Source organism: Panthera onca, chromosome F1 (assembly GCF_046562875.1).
Source record: "Panthera onca isolate mPanOnc1 chromosome F1, mPanOnc1 haplotype 2, whole genome shotgun sequence".
NCBI lineage: Eukaryota > Metazoa > Chordata > Mammalia > Carnivora > Felidae > Panthera > Panthera onca.
This window is the reverse complement of record NC_138355.1, coordinates 18363893-18387927: the sequence shown is the minus strand read 5'-3', so window position 1 is coordinate 18387927 and position 24035 is coordinate 18363893. Positions and strand designations below refer to the sequence as shown.

Here is a 24035-nt window from a genome sequence, read left to right as displayed (position 1 = left end):
TCCACTTTTATACAATGGGGAGATTTGTAGCCAATGAGCAGGGTTGGGGAATGGGTAGAAAATTACTAAGAGGAACTTGATTATCAAGGGTGAAGGAAGAGGAGATTGACTATCAAGTTAAGCTTGATCAATACTGACTGGCTTAGGATTCTTTGCTAAAACTGGGCTCAGCCAGCCAGGGGAGGTCTGATGGAGAAGAGGGTTCAGAGCTTGACTGAAGTTTGTTTCAGGAGGGAGTTATTGTCAGTACTCCTGAAGCAGCGCAAGAGTCAGGACCCAGATATAGGACCCAGAATGATGAGAGTCAGGAAGCATGTGCTGGCCATGGACACAGATGGAGCTCAGTGGGGCACCAGTGGGTGTATCTGGGCTATTCCAGACACTGGCTGCGGGGCTGACCTTTAGACATTCACACTGGCTTCCTCCCATTTTTTTTTTTTTTTTAATATCTTACTACATCCACATACTTTCTTCTAGGGCTTTGCAAGCTTTCATTTCTAGGATTTCATACTTTCTGCTTCAATCGAGAGTGGCAAGAACAAAGGTTTTATTTCAACCTTGGCCAAGGTTTTAACCTTGTTTTAACAAGGTTTTAACCAAGGTTTTAACTCATGTTTCTCTTCTTCAATATTGGGACCATATCTGTTATCAACTGACTTGTGTCCCCTGAAATTCATGTATGGAAGCCCTAATTCCCAACATGATTCTATTTGGAGATAGGGCCTCTAAGGATTAGGTAAGTAAGGTTGAATGAGGTCATAAGGGTAGAGCCGTTATCTGAGAAGATTGGTGTGCTTCCAAGAAGAGGAAGAGAGACCACAGAGGAAAGGCCATGAGGACACAGTGGGAAGGGGTTGGCTAGAAGCCAGGAAGAGAGGCTCACCAGAAACTTGAAGTTTACAGCACCTTCATCTTGGCCCTCTTGCCTCTAGAACTGTGAGAAAATAAATGTCTCTTGTTTAAGCCACCCAGTGTGTGGCATTTTGTTATGGCAGCCCAAGCAGACTAATGCAGGCTCATCTCGTGGGTTCATTTCGAGAACTAATATAACACAAGTTGAGGACCTTACAGCAATCCACACATTTTAGCTCACTCAGTCCCTTGTCTTCCCGTTGTGTGATTTGTGGCCTGTTTGCCACCAAACATCTTTCTTGTGACCGAATGATGGCATGGGATATTCATACAGCAGAACAACTTCTTTGCATTCAGGCTTTGTCTCCCCATGTTGCAAGTAACAGAACTTTCACAAACTAGTATAAAGCAAACGGGGAATTTTCTGGAAGTGTGCTGTTATCAGTTAGGGTTCCTGGTTTCAAGTAGCATAAACTAAGTCTGGTTGACTTAGGCTGAAAAGGAACTATTAAAGGGATACTGAATCTAGTCAGGAAGACTGGAGTCCCAGGTGTGGGGCCTCATTAGGCACAGCATGTAGAAGGATGAGAGAGGACCACTAAGCCACACTACTGGGCGCCTGCTGCTGCTGCTGCTCTGATGTCTCCAGCACTGGACTGCACCGGCACTGGTGGACCATCTTGCAGAGTGAATGTTCCTGTGGTCCCTGTAGTTCAGGAGCAGTGCTATCTTCTTGGCAGAAACTACATTACCATCTGCTACATTCTAGCTGCAAGGAAGTTTGGAAAAGTGATTTGACATTTTCACCATTGATAGTGGGAGGTGGGTCTGCCTCTCATTGAGATTCGCAAGGTGGGAGAGCTTTCCCAAACAATAAAAGGAGGTTCAAGATGCTGGATGGCCAACAAGAATGAGAAGTTTCCTCACAGATAGGGAATCTTACAGAGCCTGAAATAGGGAGTGTAGCTTCACTCATAGGACCAAGAACCAGAAACTGGAAAGCCAGAAGCTGGATTTTTCCGTGTCTCTCTGTACCCTCTCTGTCTTCCTGAGGACTGGGTTCCTGACCCACTTGCTCCTGGTGAGGGCCACCTCCTTCTTGACTGTTAGAAATTAGTTGTCTGTGTCTCCTAGGATGTCTGTGTCCTCTTCTTCCACACTTCCCTATTCCCTTTTGGGGGCCCCCTCCTCTGTCCATTTATGGTCTGGGTGGGCTCCATCACCAGCTCTAGGAAGGATCTAGACCCATGATCCAGGTCCAAGCCAATCATTAGCCACAGTGATCTATCCAAGGATGGACATATGACCTAAGACAGCCGGGCACTTTTAAAAATTGCACTATACCTTGCATGTTATAAAGTGCACAAATTTTATACAGCTCTCAATGAATTTTATGTATTTCTACACTTGTGGAATAACCACCAAGATGGAGCTATAGGACATCTCCAGCAGCTCAGAAGGCTCCCTTTCAGTTACTCTGTCAATACTCCATCCAAAGATAATCCCTATTCTGACTTTTGTTACCATTGATAGAAATCTTACCTTTTTTTGGATTCCATTTAAATGGAATCATATGGTATACATAATCTTTGGTGTCTGGCTTTTTTGCTCAACATTATGTCTGTGAGATTCATCCCAAGTTGTTTTACAGTGTTGGTTTATTCATTTTCACACCTATATGGTATCGCATTATATGGATTTTACCACAATTTATCCATTTTACCATTGATGGACGTTTGGGCTGTTTCTGGTTTGGGGCTATTAAATAATGTTGCTATGTACTTTATTGTATGTATCTTGGCAGATACAAGCACTCATTTCTTCGGGTATATATCAAGAGTGGAGTTTCTAGGTCACAGAAAAAAATACATAAGGTATTACCAAATAGTTTCCCAAACGATTGTACCACTTTACACATTTGCCAGCAATATATGGGACCTACAGTTCGTTGCTATTCATGTTTGCCTATCCTATCCTTATTGTTGGACTTCTAAATTGTGGCTGTTTTGACTGGGGATCGCAGTATCGCACTGTAGTTTTAATTTGTATTTCCACGATGACTAATGGTGCTGAAGACTTTCATATGCATATTGGCCATTTGGGTATCTTGTTTTGTCAAGTGGCTGTCCAAGCTTTTGCCCACTTCTGAAGAACACTGGATTGTTGGTCTTTTTTCTTTTTTCTTGACTTGTAGCAATTCTTTATGTATTCTCGATACATGTGTTTTCTGAATCCAGATACAGATATTTGCTTGATAACATAAATTGCAAACATGTTCACCTACTCCATGATTTGCACGCTTAGTCCCTTAATGATGTCTTTTTAGGGGCATAAGTTCAATGTATTAGTATTTTCTATGGTTACTGCTTTTTAACTTGCTCTGTTTAAGAAATCTTTGCTCACTCTTTAGCAACTTTGAGGGAGATAGAGGTAAATGGCTCCTTTGTGTTGAATTTGAAGTTGTGAGAAGGTGAGGCTGAGCTAGAAATGGGGGCAAAAAGCAGCAAGACTTGCAGGTGGTCTTGGGGGGTTTAAAGGGGAGGCCTTGTCAGAACATGGCCAGTCTGAGCCTCCTAGGAGCTGTCCACTATGGCTTTGGCTGAAATCACAAGGCAGTCCAAGAGGGCACCAGATCTCTGTGAAGATTCATCTAGTCCTTCATAAAGTATTTACCGAGTGCTTATTCTGCATCCTGACGCTCTCATGGAATTTATGAACTACAGGATTTCAGAAATTATTTGAAAACACTTTCTTATATTCCAGATTTGGAAAAGAAGGTTAGAATATGGTAAATAATTTTCTTGTCATCATAGCTGGAGCAGAGCCACTGGTAAACCAGAACCACAGCTAAAACCCAAGTCTCCTGGATTGAACCCCTCTCCCCCACTCCCGACTAGTCTGTCAAAGAAAGGTATGAGGGGTGGTGGTGAATGATGTCCCTTTTGTTTCAGGGACATCAAGGTAGATGGTAGACCAAGGTAGGTGGAGGTTTTCCTCTCTTCCTTTGACCTTGGGCAAATAGGAAGGGAGATCCCCTTTAGTCTGCAGTGGCAGAGGCTTCAGGAAGCCCACACAAGTCAGAGGGCCAAAGTAGATCAGTGTCAACAGGCAGAAATTAGAGGGACTTCCCCCAGGTCCTTCCTGTCAAAGAAAGAAGCGTTAGAGATCTTTGTGAAGAGAAAAACACCTCGAGGTGAGGTGAGACTGCTACTCCTTGGGTTTTATCCCAAGACACTGGGATCCATACCACTGTGGTCAGTTTGGGCATCTGGGATTGAAATCTAGATGCTTCAAGCAAGTGCTCATCCGAGACTCAGCTCCAAGGAGCAACAGGGTCTTCTTATTGGCAGCAAGAGGGAAGTGATGGACATTTGGATGCCTTGGTATTCAATGATAAACTGGAGATCAGTGTCATGGTGAGATAGGACATGAGGCCTTTCTGGCCTCCTCTCCCCAGCTCCTGGCTTTCAGCCCATGACTGTAACAATCGGCACCACAGGAGCTCACTTAGACATGCTCATGACTGTCAAAGTGTCACTGGGGTCTCTTCCGACAACAGACAATTGCATTTTGAATGTCTCCTCCCACAATTAGAGAAAAGCAGCATCTTTCTAAGTGGCTCCTAAAATCAGATGAGTGGACTGGTGCCAGGCTGTGTAAGAATTACCCTTGTGGGTCATGGCTTGGGCCTGAAACCTGGGATTGTTTTTAAGGCTGTCCAGGTGATTATGATCAACCGATGATTCTGAAAATCATTTTGCTACTTAGAGCTTGGACTCTGACAGATGGGGCTTTCAATTCTGCCTCTGCTGTACCCCTTAGCAATTGCATTTTCTTGCACACAAACAGCCTCGTGAACCCTCAGTGTTCTTGTCTGCAAAATGGGGGCTAACTATACTATGCACCTCATGATGTTGTCATGCAGACTAAGTTAATGTGAAGCATGTAAAGCTGAAGCACAGGGCTTGCCGCTCAGTGAGTCATAATACTATGTGCTACTATCGTTATTATTTATTATTAGTCCAGATTCATCTCTTTCACCTCCTTTCTCCACTGTCATGGTTTATTTTTATGCCCAAATGACATATTAACGTTGCTTAGTTATATGAAACCACCCACACTAAATTTTACTTAACACAAACAGAACAAAGAACGTATTAGCATTTTGATTTTATAGGTGAGAAAAGAGGACAGAGAAGTTACATGATCTTCCCCAAATCACATAACTTGTAAGTACCAGGGCTGAGGTGTAAACACAGGACTGTGGGTTCTATAGCCAAGAAGGGTGACCTTGACAGAAACACAGCACAGCAGCAAGAGGGGACACTATTCACACCCTTCTCTCAGGCTTCATGTTCTATGTTTTGAGTGTTTGCGTCATTGTAAAGAGACTCAATGAATTCATCGTCCACTTGGTTTTAACAGATTAACTCTTTCTCACAAAGGGGAAGCAAACATGAGGGCTGGTCTTTAACACCTGGCTGACCAGGAGAGGCCACCGAACAGCAGCACCAGCACCAGCATAAGCACATTAGAAACGCAGAGTCGCCGCCCCACATTTGAACCCACATTTTAACAAGGTCACCAGGTTGAAGTCTGAGAAGCAGTAAGAGGAGGCAGGACCACTGTGTGGAGGAAAGGGGTCCAAGTGCTTGTATAGGGCAGTACTTGCCCGGTTCAGGGAGTTGGGATTTCTAGGGGAAAACAACACCCTTGGTGAGGAGGACGCTTTGCACATGCAACACATCACACAGTAGATGCATTCCCAGTAGACACATTCCTTCTTATTTTTACTCACATCCTTGGGAATCCTGCCACACGTATGATTTAGACAGCAGTACCACGGGGCCTCGCTTAGACACACTCCTAACTGTGCAAACATCCTTGGAGTCTTCAGATTGACCAAGTCCCTGTACAGGAAACATCTTTGAATGTCTTTGAATGTTAGAATCTCTCCTCACGTTATTAGAGGAAGGCAGGAACACAGTGGTAGTAAAATCGGATTCTGACAGCTATCTAGCATACCTGTAAGAGAAGATGACGTGGAGAGCTGATGAGTGAGCGTGGTTTTTTGAGCGTGGCCTTCTGCAGTGACCTTCCCTTGAATTTCTGTTGAACCACAAACTGAGAGCTTCATTGTAGGTTACTTTTTTGTGTGCTTCACTGTTGATTTGTGAGTGTGACAGATGTAACTCTGACAAAATTGTTGTCATCTGGTGTTTCTGGTGGTTTGTGGATTTTTTTAAGATGAGGGACTATGTCTCTTTTTGTTTCACTTAAATTGAAATTTTATTGATACAACATACAGACAGAAAAGAGCACAAAGCTTAAGCATGAAGCTCGAGGGAATACATAAGGATGCACCCAGCACCTAGGTCAGGAAACAGAATGCTAAAACAGCAGAAGTTCCTCCTGGCTCTCTTACAGTCACTACTTCCTCTTTCTCCTCCCACCGGCGGGAACCAAAGTCCTCGCTTCTCGAACCGCAGATTCGTTTTGCATGTGGGAGCCATACTTTTAGGTCAGCAAAAAAACCAAAAAACAAAAAAACCCACTTCATTTAAAAAATATTATAAATCTTTGAAAGCACATGTTCTTCAGGGAACACACAACACTTCAGTAACAAATTCTGTAGTCCTTGGCTAAAAGTCCTGTAAAAGTTGGAAGATTTTCAATTTAATTTTATCTTCTTCTATTGAAATGATTTCAAACTTAGAGAGAACTTGCAAGAACAGTGTAATAATTTTTCTCTCGAAACATTTGAGGGCAATTTGCTGGCATCGATGCCTTGTCACCACTGCCCCCCGCCCCCCACCAAACGTCTTAGTGTGTGGTTCTCTCACAAAAGATGTCCTTCTACATAATGAAAATACAACCATCAAAATCAGCAAAATAACGTGGATACATCATTACCATCTAGTCTGAAGACAGCGTTCAAGTTTTGTCAACAAGTCCAGAATCATGTACCACGTTTACTAGTCTTCTTCAAAACAGGAGAGTTCTTCACTCTTCCCTGGACTTCTTCTAGAAACTTCACACTTTATAAAATTATGCAGCTATTTTGTGAAAGGTACCTCGATTTGAGTTTATCTGATATTTCTTCATAATTATATTTAGAGAACGCTTTTTTATTTTTTACTTTTGGCAGGAATGTCACAGAAGGGTTGGTCTTCTCATTGCCTCCAATAGGTGGTGCACAATTTTAATTTGTCTTATTAATGGTAACATTCACTTTGACCACTTGATTAAGAGTACCTGCCAGTCTCCTTTACTGTAAAAGTATTCTCTCTCCCCTTTTAATTAGTATTTTGTGGGAGGTGTTTTGAGACTATTTAAATATCCAATTCTATATCAAATGTTCACTCATGAGTTTTAGCATCCATTGATTATTCTTTTTTTATTCAAGTATAATGAACATACAGTGTTATATTAGTTTCAGGTGTACAATTTAGTGATTCAACAATTCTATACATTAGTCAGTGCCCATCATGATAAGCATACTCTTACTCCCCTTCACCTGCTTCACCCATCCCCCATCGACCTCCCCTCTAGCAACCACGAATTTGTTCTCTATAGTTAAGAGTCTGGTGGGTTGCATGTGTGTGTGTGTCTTTTTATCTTTGTTTTGTTTCTTAAACTCCACATATGAGTGAAATCACATGGTATTTGTCTTTCTCTGACTTATTTCAGTTAGTGTTACACACTCTAGATTCGCCCATGTTGTGGCAAATGGCAATCTTTCATTCTTTTTTTTTATGGCTGAGTAATATTCCATTGTATATATGCCACATCTTCTTTATCCATTCATCTTTGGATGGGCATTTGGGCTGCTTCCATATCTTGGCTATTGTAAATAATGCTGCAATAAACATAGGGGTGCATATATCTTTTCAATTGAATGTTTTCATTTATTTTGGGTGAATACCCACTAGTGGAAATACTGGATCATATGGTAATTCTGTTTTTAATTTTTTGAGGAACCTTCATACTCTTTTCCACAGTGTCTGCACCAACTTGCATTCCCACCAACAGTGCGTGAGGGGTTCCTTTTCCTCCACATGCTCGTCAATGTTCGTTATTTCTTGTGTTTTTGATTTAGCCATTCTGGCAGGTGTGAGGTGATATCTCATTATAGTTTTGATTTGCATTCCCTGATGATGAGTGAGGTTGAGCATCTTTTCATGTGTCTGGTGGCCATCTGGATGTCTTCTTTAAAAAAAATATCTATTCTTGCCCTTTGTGCAATCCAGTGATTATTTTTATCTGAATCAATATTATTATGATGGTTGCCAGACAGTGGTTTTTAATCTAATCATTCATTCTATATTTATTAGTTGGCATTCTGCTGTAAGGAAAAAAATTTCCCTTCTCCTTATCAATTAGTTAATTAACTCATTCATATCGGTATGGACTCATGGATACTTATTTTATTCACTGGATTCTAATCTCTTGTTATCATTATTTATCAAATCTATTATCAAATTGTCCCCAATTTGGCAGTGTCCCTATCATTTTTTTAGTACTTCCTTACTTTCTGGAGTAAGATATTCTATGCTCATTTGTAATTTTCCTGCGATTTCTTCTGAGAGTCCTACTTCCTTTTATTTTTACTTAAAAAAAAAAGTTTATTTATTTATTTTGCAGGGGGAGGGGCAGAGAGAGGGAGAGAGAGAGAGAATTCCAAGCAGGCTCTGCACTGTCAGCACAGAGCCTGATGTGGGGCTTGAACCCACAAACTGTGAGAACATGACCTGAGCCAAAACCAAGAACCAGATGCCCAACTGACTGAGACACTCAGGTGCTCCAGTCCTACTTCCTTTTAAAGGAGAATGATGTTTAGAAATCAAAATGTGGAGCTAGGTATGTTTATTGTTACTGGAACGTCACTGCTCCCAGCTTTTCTCAGTGACTAGCGCTAAGGCACACATACACACGCATTCCACTCAGGCTTCTGACAGCCTGCACTAAGCTGTGAGGTCACTCTCCTCATCTCTTGCTCTATGATCTCACCTTACCACCCTTACCATTTGCCCAACCCACAGCTAGATCCTCTCTTCGCCCTGCTCAGAACCTAACATCCCTCACTAAGCTGCTGTCACTGTCTCCACACAGTCATCCTCTTTACCCCATTGCCACAGCCCTCTCTTCCCCAATTTGGAAACTCTTCATAATTACCCTTCAAGACTCCCACACCCTGGAATTCTACCTGTCATCCCCACCTATCAGCCCCTTTGAGTAACTTTTGAATTATGCAGGATTGGGGAGCCTGGGTGGCTCAGTCAGTTAAGCCTCTGACTTTTGATTTCGGCTCAGGTCATGATCTCACAGTTTGTGAGATTGAGCCCCACGTCTGGTTCTGCACTGACAGCATGCAGCATCCTTGGAATTCTCTGTCTCCTTCTCTCTCTGTCCCTCCCCTGATCATGCATGAGTACACACACACACACACACACACACACACACACTCTCTCTTTCAAAATAAATAAACATGAAAAAAACACGTTATTGAATTATGGAGGATGAAAGGCAGGAAGGCAGAGGCTGTCACAGGGCCAACATCTCCATTAGGCACATAGACACAGTGCCCAAGGCCTATGACACTTGTAGGGGCCCACAACAATGTTGTAATTTTAATTTATTTTAAATTCAGAAAAAAACAATGAACATAATAATGAATCCGGGCTGAATTATATTTATTTTTATATCAAGACAAAATAAAATGTTTACTTTTTTTTAAGGTATGGAAGGCAATTTATTTAGCTTCGTGAAACTTTACTTTCACAATAATACATACCCTTGGCACTGTAAGACCTTATTAAAGTTTTGTAAATTGTGCTAATAAGGTAAATACTTAGGTTGATTTTATGAGGTTTTCAGACATTAAGTTTGAAAAAGTTAGTGGTTATCATAATTTGCACACATGATGACAATGAAAACAGTAAATGAAATCAATGAATACGATTTACCACCCCTGGGGCACCTGGTGGCTCCGTGAGTTAAGCATTGAATTGTGGGTTTGAGCCCCCCCATCGGGCTCTGTGCTGACAGCTCGGAGCCTGGAGCCTGCTTCAGATTCTGTGTCTCCCTCTCTCTCTCTGCCCCTTCCCCACTTGCACTCTGTGTCTCTTTCTCTTAAAGATAAATAAACATTTAAAAAATTATTAAAAAAATAAACAAACATTAAAAAAATAAAAAACTTGATAATTGTAAATAGGCTAACATTTAAAAATGTATACTTTGATAAATACATGAGTAATTAGGTAAACTTGACTAATTAGGAGGAGCTGACTGGGATACACACATTAAGCAATATGTGTTCATCTAAATTTTTTATATTTCATTTTTTTTTTTTTTTTTTACCAAATACTTATTCAAGTTGTTTCATGTATAACTTCTCATGTGCCATTTTGGAAGTCCTTTATATTAAAGACTATTATTCGTGTGTCTGGTGCCAAACAGTGCTTATTCTGGACGTCCATGTTTGTATACATTTGATTTCTTCTTGAGACACAAGTTTCTTGCTGGATTTCTGAGGTAACGTTTCAGTCTGGTGATTTACTTCCCTCAGGATGCTGTGAAATTGAATGAGAGCGAGATCACTGTCCTGCTGGCCTCAAAACTTCTGACACGTTTGGTTTAGTATTGTCTCTTCTGTCGGGGAGCCTTATTTTTTAAATTAAATTAAATTAAATTAAATTAAATTTTATTATTTACTTTAATTTAATTTAATTTTTGAGAGAGAGAGAGAGGCGGGGGGAGAGCACGTGTGAGCAGGGGAAAGGGGGAGAGAGGGAGAACCCCAAGCAGGCACTACACTTAGTGTGGAGCCAGACACAGGGCTCCATCCCACGAGCCTGGGATCTTGAGCTGAGCCAAAATCAAGAGTCGGATGCTCAACTGAATGAGCCACCCAGGCACCCCCTGTCAGGAAACCTTATTAATGGAGTATGTGCCTGAACAACCCTGCGGGCAGATGCCATCTCACTGCCCACCATGACCCAAATGTTTAATTAATTGTTATGGAGGAAGGAAAGTGCCTATTCCCCTTGAAAGCTGCAGTGCAGTCCTGCAGCCTTGATTAGTTTTGTAAGTCCAGTTCCTTGTAGAGTTTCTGGAACATAGCATATACTCGATAAATGTGAAATAAATGAATGAATAAGTGGCCAAGTGTTAGGGCTTATGTTTCTTGCTTTTCCCATGGCAGAAAAGAATAGAGCAGAAAAAAAACCATCATATTTGTTGATGGCCTGTTTACTAGGATGAGTGTTTTCTTTGCCCCCAGTAGTTCAAAGCTATCTATATATTCATCCATTAATTCAAATACTTATTGGCTCCCTACAATAGGAAGTGCTTCCTTTGTGTGTCAGTATGGGATTGTGGAATGTCCAGCTTGGTCTTAGGAGAGCAGGCTGTGTCTATAAGAACAAAATCCTGAACTAACCTCTCCAGCACAGCACTGTCGTCCACGGGCCCCACACGTCGGAAACACGCTGAGCTAATCCTCCAGTTCCAGTTCTACACATCCCCGCTCATGCGGCCTTTTCTATACCTTTGACACGAGCCAACTTCATCTTTTCTCAGCATGAGTCACTGTCAAAAACATACACTTTGTCATAACTGCTGTAGCTCTAGTGCTGTCCGTTGCTTTTTAAACAATCATAAAATCAAATCTAAAGCTCACGTTGAGAGCTTGTTTTATTGATGACGTACAATGGGAGACGGATGAGATATTTGGGGCCAGAACTGTTGACCATCTACCATCTTTATTGAGAAATTTCTGATTTCCAATCTAACTAACTCAAATGAGTCGTAATTCAGAGACGTGATAAAGTTAAATTTTCCTCTGTGCTGACTATGAAAAGCACTTGGGAAGCACAATAATAACAGACATGATTGTATAAGGAATGCTCAATATACTTAAAATAACACTTTCAAGTACCCTCAAATACTTTGGCATAAAATATTCCATTTGAACCTTTATTATTTCTAGGTCAGCTGTTGGCAAACTGTGGCCTGGGGTTGCATCCAGCCTTCTCCCTGTTTTTTTATGGCCTGTAAACTAAGCTTTTTTTTTTTTTTTTTTTTTTTTTTTTTTTTTACATTTTTAAGTGGTTGAAAAAAATAAAAAGAATATTCTGTGATATGTGAAAATTGCAGTAAATTCAAGCTTCGACGTCCATAAGTAAAGTTTTATTCAACTCAGCTATATCCATTTGCTTATGTATTATTTGTGGCTGCTTTTGAATGATGAAGGGCAGAGTTTAGTTGGAACAGAGACTGTTGGAACAGAGACCAAAGCCAGAAATATCTGCTATCTGAAACTGTACACAAAAGTTTGCCTTCCTGGGTTTGAGGTACTAGAGACACATCAGTGAACAAAACAGAGATCTCTGTGTTGGGGGAAGTCATCAAGAGGGCGTGACTAGCAGCTGATCCGAGAGCTAGACCCAGGTGACAGGAGGCTTCTTAGTCCCTCCCCATCATCGGAATGTACATTCTGAGCATCATTCCCGTAGCCAGAGCTGTTTCAAGGGCACAACCTTAAAAAAGAAATGTGTTGTTGAGACCATTTGGATTGTATATGGGACTGAACCCTGTTAAGCGCTCTATATAAACTTTTAAGATTCTGGCAGGTAGGTATGATGACCTACCAATCTGGACTGGCCTGCTTCTTTCTTTGGTCTCTCCTTGCCCTCTGTGTAGGGGGACCAGGTTTGAATTTCAGCCGGAGAACTCCCAAAGTTGCAAACCAACACCCTGCCCTCAGAAAACTTACATTCAAATACGGGAAGACAGGAAACAGTAAGCATAAGTACATTATATATAGTATTATTAGGATGTGATAAATGTGATGAGAAGAAAAGATGTAGAGGAGGGTAAAGGGAATAAGGATTTTCTTTTTTTGGTGGGGGGAGGATGTTACACTTTGGAAGACAGCAATCAGGGTAGACCTCGTTAAAAAGGTGGTACCTGAGCAAAGACTTACTTGAAAAGGGTGAGGAAGTGAGACACATGGGTGTCTGGGGAAAAGCATTGGAGGCAGAAGGGATAACAGCAGCTCCTCATACGGTTGTTGTGTAGATTGAGTTCATGTATTTAACTAAAAATAGCGCCTGGCAAATGGTAAATTCTCAAAAAAAAAAAAAAAAAAAAGAGTTCTTTTTTAGAACGAGCTAGCTGTAGACGCTCCTTTCCTCTCTGCAGTGGGCGGATGTACTGAGTGCCTTTTGGTAGGCGCTCACTATAGCAGAGAAAGGCTCTCCTAAGTACTCGGGGTCTTGATAGCTTTATCTATCCCAGGATTAGCTTTCATCCCTGGGGCTTAGCTCTCAGGGGCAGAGCCATCCTGAAGAATCATGAGCTCGGGAGGTATCATACCTGTGGTCTGTGTACTTATCAGATACGGATCCCGGAGTCTGTCGGCACACACAGGCGCAGGGACTTGCCCTACCGTCACACAATTAGTCAGCAGCAAAGCTTCGATAGGCATGGGGTGTTTTGCTTCCAGGTCTGGTGTTCTGTTCCTGCTCTGCGCTCCTCGTCCTGCAATAAACCTATTTTTACACGGCTTATTTCTTCCAGTAAACTTTCAGGTGTCTTTGCGCAGGGACCACGTCTTACTCATTTTTGTTTTCCCCTTCAGAATCAGGCACTAAACAAACAAAAAACCAAAACCGTTGCAAGAACAGTCAGTGCTTGAATTTGTTGGGTACCGTTTCAAATCGTAACCACTACCTGTAAGTCTGTCAGATAATGCCAACGTGGGACCGACCGTCCCTAGTTTCCTGCGTTTGTATAAAGCATGGGGACATAAATTGTCCTACCAATCAGGGAGCTCCCAGAAGAGATACCGGACATTTACATTTTCAAACTTTTTTATGTTGCTAAATATCATGTGAAGATCCTGGAGCATAAGATGATTCATGAGCTTTGGGCTTTGATGAGCAGTAGCGTCAGGCTGCTAGATAAGAGATGGCATTTCCAGGACAAAAAATGGGGCAGACGATGCGGGACAAACACTTTGTTGTCCTTTGTCTTAATCCAGGGCGGGTTCTCAAAGTGTGGTTTATGGACGGGCGGCATTAGCATCACATGATGCTCGTCAGAAATGCAAATTCTTGGGGTGCCTGGGTAGTTCAGTCCGTTGAGCGCCCGACTCTTGATTTCGCCTCAGGTCATGATCCCAAGGTCATGGTATTGAGCCCTGTGTCGGGCCCCACGCTGGAGCTGAAATAAAAAAATATAATAAAATAAATGCGTTCAACAAATTTTTTAAAAATGGGAGAAATAGTTAAGGATATGTGAACTTCCTGGGGACTGCTGTGAGGTGACACTGGATTACGTTTATCACCCGATTCCCATATGCCCTTGCTCAGACTGGCCTATTTTAGAGTGGTGTTACAGGCCCTAGGAATTCGTATTCAACTCAAGAGTTTGTAGCCAACATTTCCCAAAGATTTGGTGGGTATTTTTTAGGTAAATGGCTGCAGGCTCATTTGGGTAAAGTTATGAAATTTCAAGGTCCTGATGTTTGAACAGTCTGGCTTCTGTAAAATATTTGCTTGTAAAGTCCTGCTTTTATTTTATTTTTGTAATAAAAGACACTCAAAACCTCTCAATTTTTGTGCTTGGAGGCTCCATGCTCTACAAACCAGAGTTAGAAATCTCCAAGTGTCAGGCCACTAATTGCTATAAATATTTCATGGTAATTGCCGATCATGCCCATTCTTTTTTAGAGGTTTGTTTAAACCCTTGTTTAAACATCAGTTCTGGGTAAATAAGGCTGAGATGATCTAGGAGTACATTTTTTTCTTTTTTCTTTTCTTTCCAAGGAAGATGGACTATGCTAGTGGGAAAGCCTTAGATGTGTCAAACATTTTGATGAGATGTGTGTTCATTTGAGAAAGGAACCAGAGAGAGAGAGAGAGCCAATCTGGTGTGTACTGGAGGGAGAGAGAGAGAGAGAGAGAGAGAGAAATCTGAAGCTGAGGATGGGGATACATCAACAGGGAGTGTGAAAAAAGAGCCCATGAGACCAGGTACTGCATTGGGAGGGGCCAGAGCAAGAATCCTCTGATGGCAAAACTGCCTGGAAGGCTGATAATAGAAATATTAAATGTAGATTTTTAACACGTCTGCTGTGTTTATATACTCTTCAGCAGTCGAAGCAACAGGAGAACACAACCAGTTCTGTGATTTACAGTTTCTCTTAACAGAAGAATGTCAAAATTATGTTGGTAATAAGAGCGTTGATAAAGGATTTTGCCTTTCCACTCTCATATGAAGTTGGAGAAATGCAGCGATTTAGGTTTGAGAAGAGAAACAATTTGGAGGATAAATTTGGTTTTGTCTTTAGGTGACCTAAACTTGAACAATAAAGAGTAACGAGGACTTCTGTTTCCAGCGATACGGCAGACTAAGTTATCTGTTACCTCTTCCAACGCAAAACACTTAAAAATGCTAGACAAATTACAACGGGCATCCTTTTCGGTGCATAGCTGAATTTATAAGAAAGAAGGGGAAACTCCAGGGCCAAAACTTGAGAGTCAAATGAAAAATTGGAAGGGTTTGTAGGTCTCAATAACCAATATACTGGATTTTAATGGCGTCACAAGGACGGAAGGCAGGTTTTAGGTCCATTGGGTAAGAAATTGATGGGACTTGCAGTGGCAGCAACAATGATGAACAAGGTGGACTAGAAAACAACTACTTTTGGCTAGTCGCTGACCAAAAAAAGCGTTTCCTGATGAATGGTAACTGCAGGACTATTCTCACATGGTTTAGGCATCCAAATTTATTTTGTCCACATGCTCTAATAACATTCAATCAAAAACTTACCATAACGGTGCATCCTTGGACACCTGCCAGAAGCACGTGCCACATCTGGAAGAGCATGCTCTCAGTCCAGGCCTTTGCAAGACAAACGACAGGACTAATCCCCAGGGTCTTCAGATTTTGGAATTATTCATGTCTTTAAGTATGTTCAAGTGAATAAATAACTAAACAAATGAGGGAATAACAATCATAACAGAGAAACAAAACCTTACGAACAGAAGATACAGTAAAACCTTGAGTTGTGAGTAACTTGTTCTGAGTTCTGCAAGACGAGCGAGTGATGTCTTACAATAAGGGTAGTACTCGGTGCCGAATGTCACATGATCACAACTGAATCAAAGGTTCTTGAAATTCGCTTTGATATGTAAGTGCTTTGGACTGTAAGCACGTTTCTGGAATGAATTATGCTAACAAACCAAGGTTTTACTGTAGTAAGTATTAGAAAAAAGAACCAGATAGAACTTCTGGAACAATTATAGCAATCGACATTAGAAACTCCGTGGAAGGGTTAGTTGCAGATTAGAAGCAGTTTAAGTGAGAATCAGTAAGTAAGAAATACAGAAATAATCATGAATGCACCAAAGATAAGAGGGATTCCTTCTTTGGCTAGATTCATACATCTCTTTGGGTTACATTATAATTATAGTTATGTTGGCTTAGGAGCTGTGACAAGACTCGCAAAGAGAAGAAAATGAGTTAGCACTCTGAAGTCTTTACAACTATCTTATTAGCTTAAAGAGAAGGTGATGTCAAAAAATTAAAAATGGAAATTTTCTTATGGTCATAAACATGATACAAATTTCTCTTACCCTGTCATTGGCAGGTGAACAACCAAAGAAAAGTGGGTGTCATTGAATGCCTCAGTAACAGCTGGGATAGTAAACACAGCATCCTCCAAGGGCTCTTCTAGAGGGAAGAGTTGGAAAGTGTGATGAAATAATGATCACTTTTTCTTATTTCAAAATTCTCAATGTGCATAACATACTACCATTTGCAAAAATAAAAATAATATGTCTTACATAATATTTATTTTACGTATATGCATGCAATACACAGGAAACTGGTAACGAAGGCTGCCTCTGGTGAGGGGAATTGTGTACCTAGGGGGATAGGTATGGGAGAGAGACTTATTTCTCACAGTTCTCAAACTTTTCTAGTCTTAGGACCCCTTTTGGTCTTTTAAATTTTTTTTAATGTTTATGTATTTACTTAAACTTTTTTTTTTTTTTTTTTTTTTAATTTTTTTTTTTCAACGTTTTTTATTTATTTTTGGGACAGAGAGAGACAGAGCATGAACGGGGGAGGGGCAGAGAGAGAAGGAGACACAGAATCGGAAACAGGCTCCAGGCTCCGAGCCATCAGCCCGGAGCCTGACGCGGGGCTCGAACTCACAGACCGCGAGATCGTGACCTGGCTGAAGTCGGACGCTTAACCGACTGCGCCACCCAGGCGCCCCTACTTAAACTTTTTTTAAACGTTTATTTAGTTTTGAGAGAGAGAGAGAGAGAGAAGTGGAGGAGGGGCAGAGAGAGAGGGAGACACAGAATCCAAAGCAGGCTCCAGTTTCTGAGCTGTCAGACAGAACCTGATGTGGAGCTGGAATTCATGAACCATGAGATAATGACCTGAGTTGGACGCTTAACTGATTGAGCCACCCAGGCACCCCAGGACCCCTTTTGGTCTTAAAAATTATTGAAGTTCCCCAAGTGTTTTTGTTTATATGAGTAATATGTTCATCAATATTTACTTTACTAGAAGTTAAAACAGAAATCTTAAAAAGATCTATTTAATAATTCACTTAAGGGGCATCTGGGTGGCTTGGTCGGTTGAGCGTCCGACTTCAGCTCAGGTCATGATCTCACGGTCCGTGAGTTCGAGCCCCGTGTCGGGCTCTGTGCTGACAGCTCAGAGCCTGGAGCCTGTTTCGGATTCTGTGTCTCCCTCTCTCTCTGACCCTCCCCCGTTCATGCTCTGTCTCTCTCTGTCTCAAAAATAAAATAAACGTTAAAAAAAATTTTTTTTAAATAATTCACTTAAAAGTAAGAATAAACCCATGATTTGTTAACATAAATAATATCTTGTTAAATAAAAAATAAAAAGAGCCTTGAATAATAAATAAAATAAATAATAAAGTAAATAAATAAAATAAAATAATAAATAAAAAATAACTATATTTTCTAAAATAGAATTTAGTGAGAAGAATGGCATTGGCTTTTTTTTTTCTTCCTGCAAATCTTTCTAGTGTCTGGCTTAAGAGACAGCTGGATTCTTACATTAGCTGCTGTATTCAGTGTTTGCGATCTTACACATCATGGAGATTCTGGAGAGCAGCACTGTACCCTTGAGAGAGAATCAGAGTGAGAAAGGGAAACAATATCTTAGTACCATTATGAAAATAGTTTTCATCTCACAGACCTATGCAAAGGATCTCAAGAACCTTGGATTGCACTTTCAGAATTGCTTCTGTATAAAATCTGTTTGAATTCTATACCATGTGCATGGATTAGCAAGTCACAATACATCCCAACTTACATACATGCAAATATCCATACATGCATATGCATGTATAAATGTACACCTTTCAAGGCTCTCTTCTGATCTTTCTGGAATGCAAAAAGAAAGGTAACTGGAGGTTTCTGTGAAACAACCGTGTCACAGTTTTGATAATGCTTTTAGAAAGGAAAAGCGAATATATAGCTATTATATCTAGTATTTATTGGGTGCTTATTATGTACTGGACAGTGTGTCAAGAATTTTACCTGCCTTATATAATTTAATCTTTTCCTGAACCATATGAGAAAGGTGCTATTATTTTCTTCACTTTATTAAGGACAGACCGGGACTTAGAGAAGTTCAATCATGGGTCCGAGATCATGCAGCCATTAGGATTTTGCTACGTCCAACTCCAAAGCACATCACTTTCAAAAACTAGAGTCTAAATGGTTGTCTTTTTTCTTCTTTTAGTGTTTAAAATTGTGATAAAATACACATAACATAAAATTTACCATCTTAACCCCTTTTGAGTGTATCGTTCAGTAGTATTAAATACTTTCATAATGTGCAACTATCACCACTATCCATTTCCGTAATTCTTTTCATCTTGTAAAACTGAAACTCTATACCCATGAAAAGATAACTGTTCTTTCCACCCTTCCTCCAGACCCTGGCAACTACCATTCTTTCTGTCTGTACAATTTTGACTACTCTATAAATGGAATTACATAGTATTAGTCTTTTTCACATAGCAAGGTGTCTTCAAGATTCATCCATGTTGTAGCTTATATCAGAATTTCTTCCTTTTTATTTTAATATATGTGCTGCTGAAGTGAGCACAAAATTACCTCATTTTTAAAAGCTGAATAATTTTACACTGTAGGCATCTATCACATTTTGCTTATCACTTCCTCCATCGATAAACACTTTGGTTGCTTCCACATTTTAGCTATGGTCAATAATGCTGCTGTGAATAAAGTCTTTAGTTTAGTTAATATTATTATTATTATACCAATGTTCTTAAGTTTGACAAATGGACCATAGATATGTTAATAACGGGACAAGACAGTTTTGGTGAAGGAATTCTGTGTATGTTCTTGTAACTTTTCTGTAAATTGCAAATTGTTATAAAAGAAAGATATCTTTAAATAGTGAATGACAAACTTTTAATATTTGGTCAGTAATAAATATACCTTCAGGAAGATTCTTCTCACATGTAATTTCTTTCTACTTCAGTATAAGCATGTATTGCTATTTTTGTCTATTTCCTGTTAGTCATTAAGAACCTCTGCTCTTTACTTGCCATAAAAAGTGTTTTTTTATGACTAAAAATTTGAGAATTACAACAGCTTTTCACATATATTTGCATTTTAAACAATTCATGTTATTTAAACAACCCAAAATCATGGTTCAATTTTAATCCCTGTATAACTATTTGGCCATATTCTTTGGCAATACTGTCTTAAAGTCACATAAGTACAGCAAGCTGACAATCATTATGATTGGCTTTATTTTTTAACTTTATTGAGATACAATTGACATGGAACATTATGTAAGATTAAGGTATACAATGTTTTGATTTGATACACTAATATTTTGCAAAACGATTACCACCCTAGTGTTAGCTAATACTTCTGTCACATCATCTAATTACAATTTATTTTTTGTGGTGAGAACATTTGAGATTTATTCCCTTAACAACTTTCAAGTTTATAATACAGTATTGTTAGCTATAGTCCCCATGCTGTACTTTAGATTCTTCAGAACTTACCATCTTATGACTGAAAGGTTGTTCCCTTTGATCATGTCTCCCCACTTTCCCCACCCCACCCCCTAGTAATCACCATTCTACTCTCTGTTTCTATGAGTTTGATGTTTTTAGATTCTACATATAAACGAGATCATTCAGCATTTGTCTTTTCTAACTAATACCCTCAATTAGCATAATACCCTCAATTTCTATCCATGTTGTCACAAATAGCAGGATTTTCTTCTTTTTTAATGGCTGAATAGTATTCCACTATACCACATTTTCTTTATCCAGTCATCCACTGATGAATACTTAGGTTGTTTCCCTGTGGCTATTGTGACTATTGCAGCAAAGAACATGGGAGTGCAGATTCCTTTTTGAGTTAGTGTTTTCATTTTTTTTTTTTTTTTTTTTTGATAAATTCCCAGAAGTGGGATTTCTGGATCGTATGGTAGTTCTATTTTTAAATTTTTTCAGTAATCTCCATACTATTTTCCATAGTGGTTGCACCAATTTATATTCCCTCCAACAGTGCACAAATACTACACATCCTCACAAATACTTGTTATCTCTTATGTTTTCAGTGATAGCCATTCTAAATGTGCATGAAATCACAAGAACCCAACTAACCAAAACAATTCTGAGAAAGAAGAACAAAGCTTCAAACTGATGATGATCCAAACACTATGGTATTGGCATAAAAACAGACACATAGGTTCTAATTAATGGAACAAAGTAGAGGTCCCAGAAATAAACACAACATATACGGTCAATCAATTTACAACAAAGGAGCCAAGAATATGCAATGGGGAGAGAACAGTCTCTTTAATAAATGGTGCTGGGAGAACTGGATAACCATACACAGAAGAATGAAATGGGACCCTTATCCTAAACCACCTACAAAAATTAACTCAAAATAGACTAAGGACTTAAGCATAACTTGAAACCATAAGCTCCTAGAATAAAACATGAAGAAAATTCTCTTTGATATTGATCTTGGCAACAGTTCTTTTTTTATTTGACACCAAAAGCACAAACAACAAACACAAAATAAATGAGTGGGGCCACATTGAACTAAAAAGCTTCTGCAGAACAAAAGAAACAAGCACCGAAATGAAAAGACAACCTATGGAATAGTAGAAAATGTCTGCATATCATATATCTGATAAGGAGTTGCTATCCCCAAACTATGAAGGACTCCTACAACTCAATAGGAAAAAAAGAACAATTCCATTTAAAACTGGGCAGAATAACTTGACCAGGCATTTCTACAAAGAAGGCCTACAAATTACCAAAAGATTTATGAAAAGATGCTCAACATCACTAAGCAGCAGGGAAATGCAAACCAAAACCACAGTGAGAAAGCTAATTGTTGGTGTTAACAAAATGGATTCCACTGAGCCACCCTACCTACAGCCAGAAGAGATATGAGGAAATCGTTAAGAAGTCAGCACCTACATTAAGAAAACTGGGTACAGGCCCAGCACAGTAGCATTTATGCCAGTTTCTGGTTGGAATGGTGACAACCTGCTGGAGCCAAGTGCTAACATGCCTTGATTCAAGGGATGGAAAGTCACATGTAAAGATGGCAATGACAGTGGAACCACACTGCTTAAAGTTCTGGTTCTGCATTTGGCTACCCTCTCATCCAGCTGACCCTTGTGTCTGCCCCTCCAGGATGTCTACAAAATTGGTGATATTGGTACTGTCCCTGTGGGCCAGGTAGAGACTGGTGTTCTTTTTTTTTTTTTTTTTTTTAAATCTTTTTAATGTTTATTTTTATTTTTGAGAGAGACACAGAGACAGAGAGAGACAGAGAGAGATAGAATGTGAGTAGGGGAGGGGCAGAGAGAGAGGGGGGACACAGAATCAGAAGCAGGCTCCAGGCTCTGAGCTGTCAGCACAAGCCTGATGTGAGGCTCAAACCCATAGACTGTGAGATCATGACCTGAGCCAAAGTCAGACGCTCAACTGACTGAGCCACCCAGACACTCAAGACTGGTGCTTACACCCAGCATGGTGGTCACCTTTGCTCCGGTCAATTTTACAGCTGAAGTAAAGTCTGTTGAAATACACCATGGAGCTTTGAGTGAGGTTCTTCCTGGGGACAACGTAGGCTTCAGTGTCAGGTATGTATCTGTCAAAGATGTTCATCGTGGCAATGTGGCTGATGACCGCAAAAACAACCTACTAATGGAAGCAGATGGCTTTATGGCTCAGGTGATTATCCTGGACCATCCAGGCCAAATCAGTGCCAGATATGCACTGTGGTAGATTGTCACACAGCTCACATTATTTGCAAGTGTGCTGAGCTGAAGATTTATTGTCGTTCTTGAAAAAAGCTGCAAGATGGCCCCAAGTTCTTGAAATCTGGTGCTGTTGCCATTGTTGATATGGTCGCTGGCAAGCTTTTCTGTGTTGAGAGCCTTTTTGCTGTTTGTGACATGAGACAGACAGTTGCTGTGGGTGTCATCAAAGCAGTGGGCCAATAAGGCAGCTGGAGCTGGCAAGGTCACCAGGTCTGCCCAGAAAGCTCAGAAGTCTAAATGAATATTACCCCCAATACTTGCCACCCCAGTCTTAATCAGTGGTGGAAGAACGGTCTCAGAACTATTTGTGTCAACTGGCCTTTTAAGTTTAATAGTAAAAGACTGGTTACTGATAACAATGCATTGTAAAACCTTCAGAAGGAAAGGAGAATGTTTTGTGGACCATTTGGGTTTTTGTGTACATGGCAGTTTTAAGTTACTAGTTTTTAAAAGCAGTACTTTTTAATGGAAACAACTTGACCAAAAATCTGTCACAGAATTTGAGACCCATAAAAACAAAATTTTAATAAGGAAAAAAACTACAATGAGATATCATTTCACATCTGTTAGAGTGGCATGATAAGAGATAACAAATGTTGGTCTTGGCACTTGATTTTTTTCAATTCGTCACCAAAAGCAAAGATAACAGAAACAAAAATAAACAAGAGGGGCTGCATCAAACTAAAAGGCACTGCAAAGGAGGAGAAAGAGAAACCCTTTTGGATTGTGGGTGGGAATGTAAACTGGTGCAGCCACTCTGGAAAACAGTATGGAGGGTCCTCAAAAAATTAAAAATAGAGCTACCCTACAATCTAGCAATCATAGGGTAACGATCCTAGCACTACTAGGTATTTATCCAAGGGATACAGGTGTGCTGTTTCGAAGGGCCACATGCATCCCAATGTTTATAGCAGCACTATCAACAATAGCCAAAGTATGGAAAGAGCCCAAATGTCCATCAACAGATGAATGGATAGAAGATGTGGTATATATACACAACGGAATATTACTTGGTGATCAAAAAGAATGAAATCTTGCCATTTGCAACTATGTGGATAGAACTGGACTGTATTATGCTCAGAGAAATTGTTCAGTCAGAAAAGACAAATATCATATGATTTCACTCATATGTGGCATTTAAGATACAAAACAGATGAACGTAAGGGAAGGGAAGCAAAAATAATATAAAAACAGGGAGGGGGACAAAACATAAGAGACTCTTAAATATACAGAACAAACTGAGGGTTGCTGGAGGGGTTTTGGGTGGGGAGATGGGCTAAGTGGACAAGGGGCATTGAGGAGGGCACTTGTTGGGATGAGCACTGGGTGTTATATGTAGGGGATGAATCACTGGATTCTGCTCCTGAAATCATTATTGTATTATATGCTAACTAACTTGGATGTAAATTAAAAAAAAAAAAAAAACACAGCAAAGGAAATCATTAACTAAATGAAAAGGCAACCTACCTATTGGGAGAAATATTTATTTTATCATCCTGTTTAGCTATTGCAGTGTGGTGGGAGGAAATGTTTAAGTACTTGCTAGGCCTTTCTGCCAGAGTCAGGCAAACAACTTCTGAGTTGCAGCTTTGATCTTGACAGCCCTCATTTGTTAAGGCACAGGCTTTGAAATGGGAAATTGGGAAAGACTTTAGAGAAAAGGTGTTTATTTCATGGTTATATATGGGTATGGGTCTTTACAGAACTGAATCTGTGTTATCAGCCAGGCTGATAGGATTGGGGAGAAGCCAAGGTTAGTGGTTATGCGGTTAGTATCTATGGCTGCTGGTCTGTGT

The 24035-nt window shown here is 40.1% G+C and overlaps 2 pseudogenes across 1 annotated transcript in view; both read left to right on the top strand.

Annotated features, from left to right (window-relative positions):
- LOC132686051 (large ribosomal subunit protein eL8 pseudogene) overlaps positions 1 to 24035 on the top strand; it is a 93308-nt pseudogene that overhangs the window by 34862 nt on the left and 34411 nt on the right. The window lies entirely within an intron of this gene.
- LOC132686928 (elongation factor 1-alpha 1-like) lies at positions 2909 to 23532 on the top strand (annotated as a pseudogene).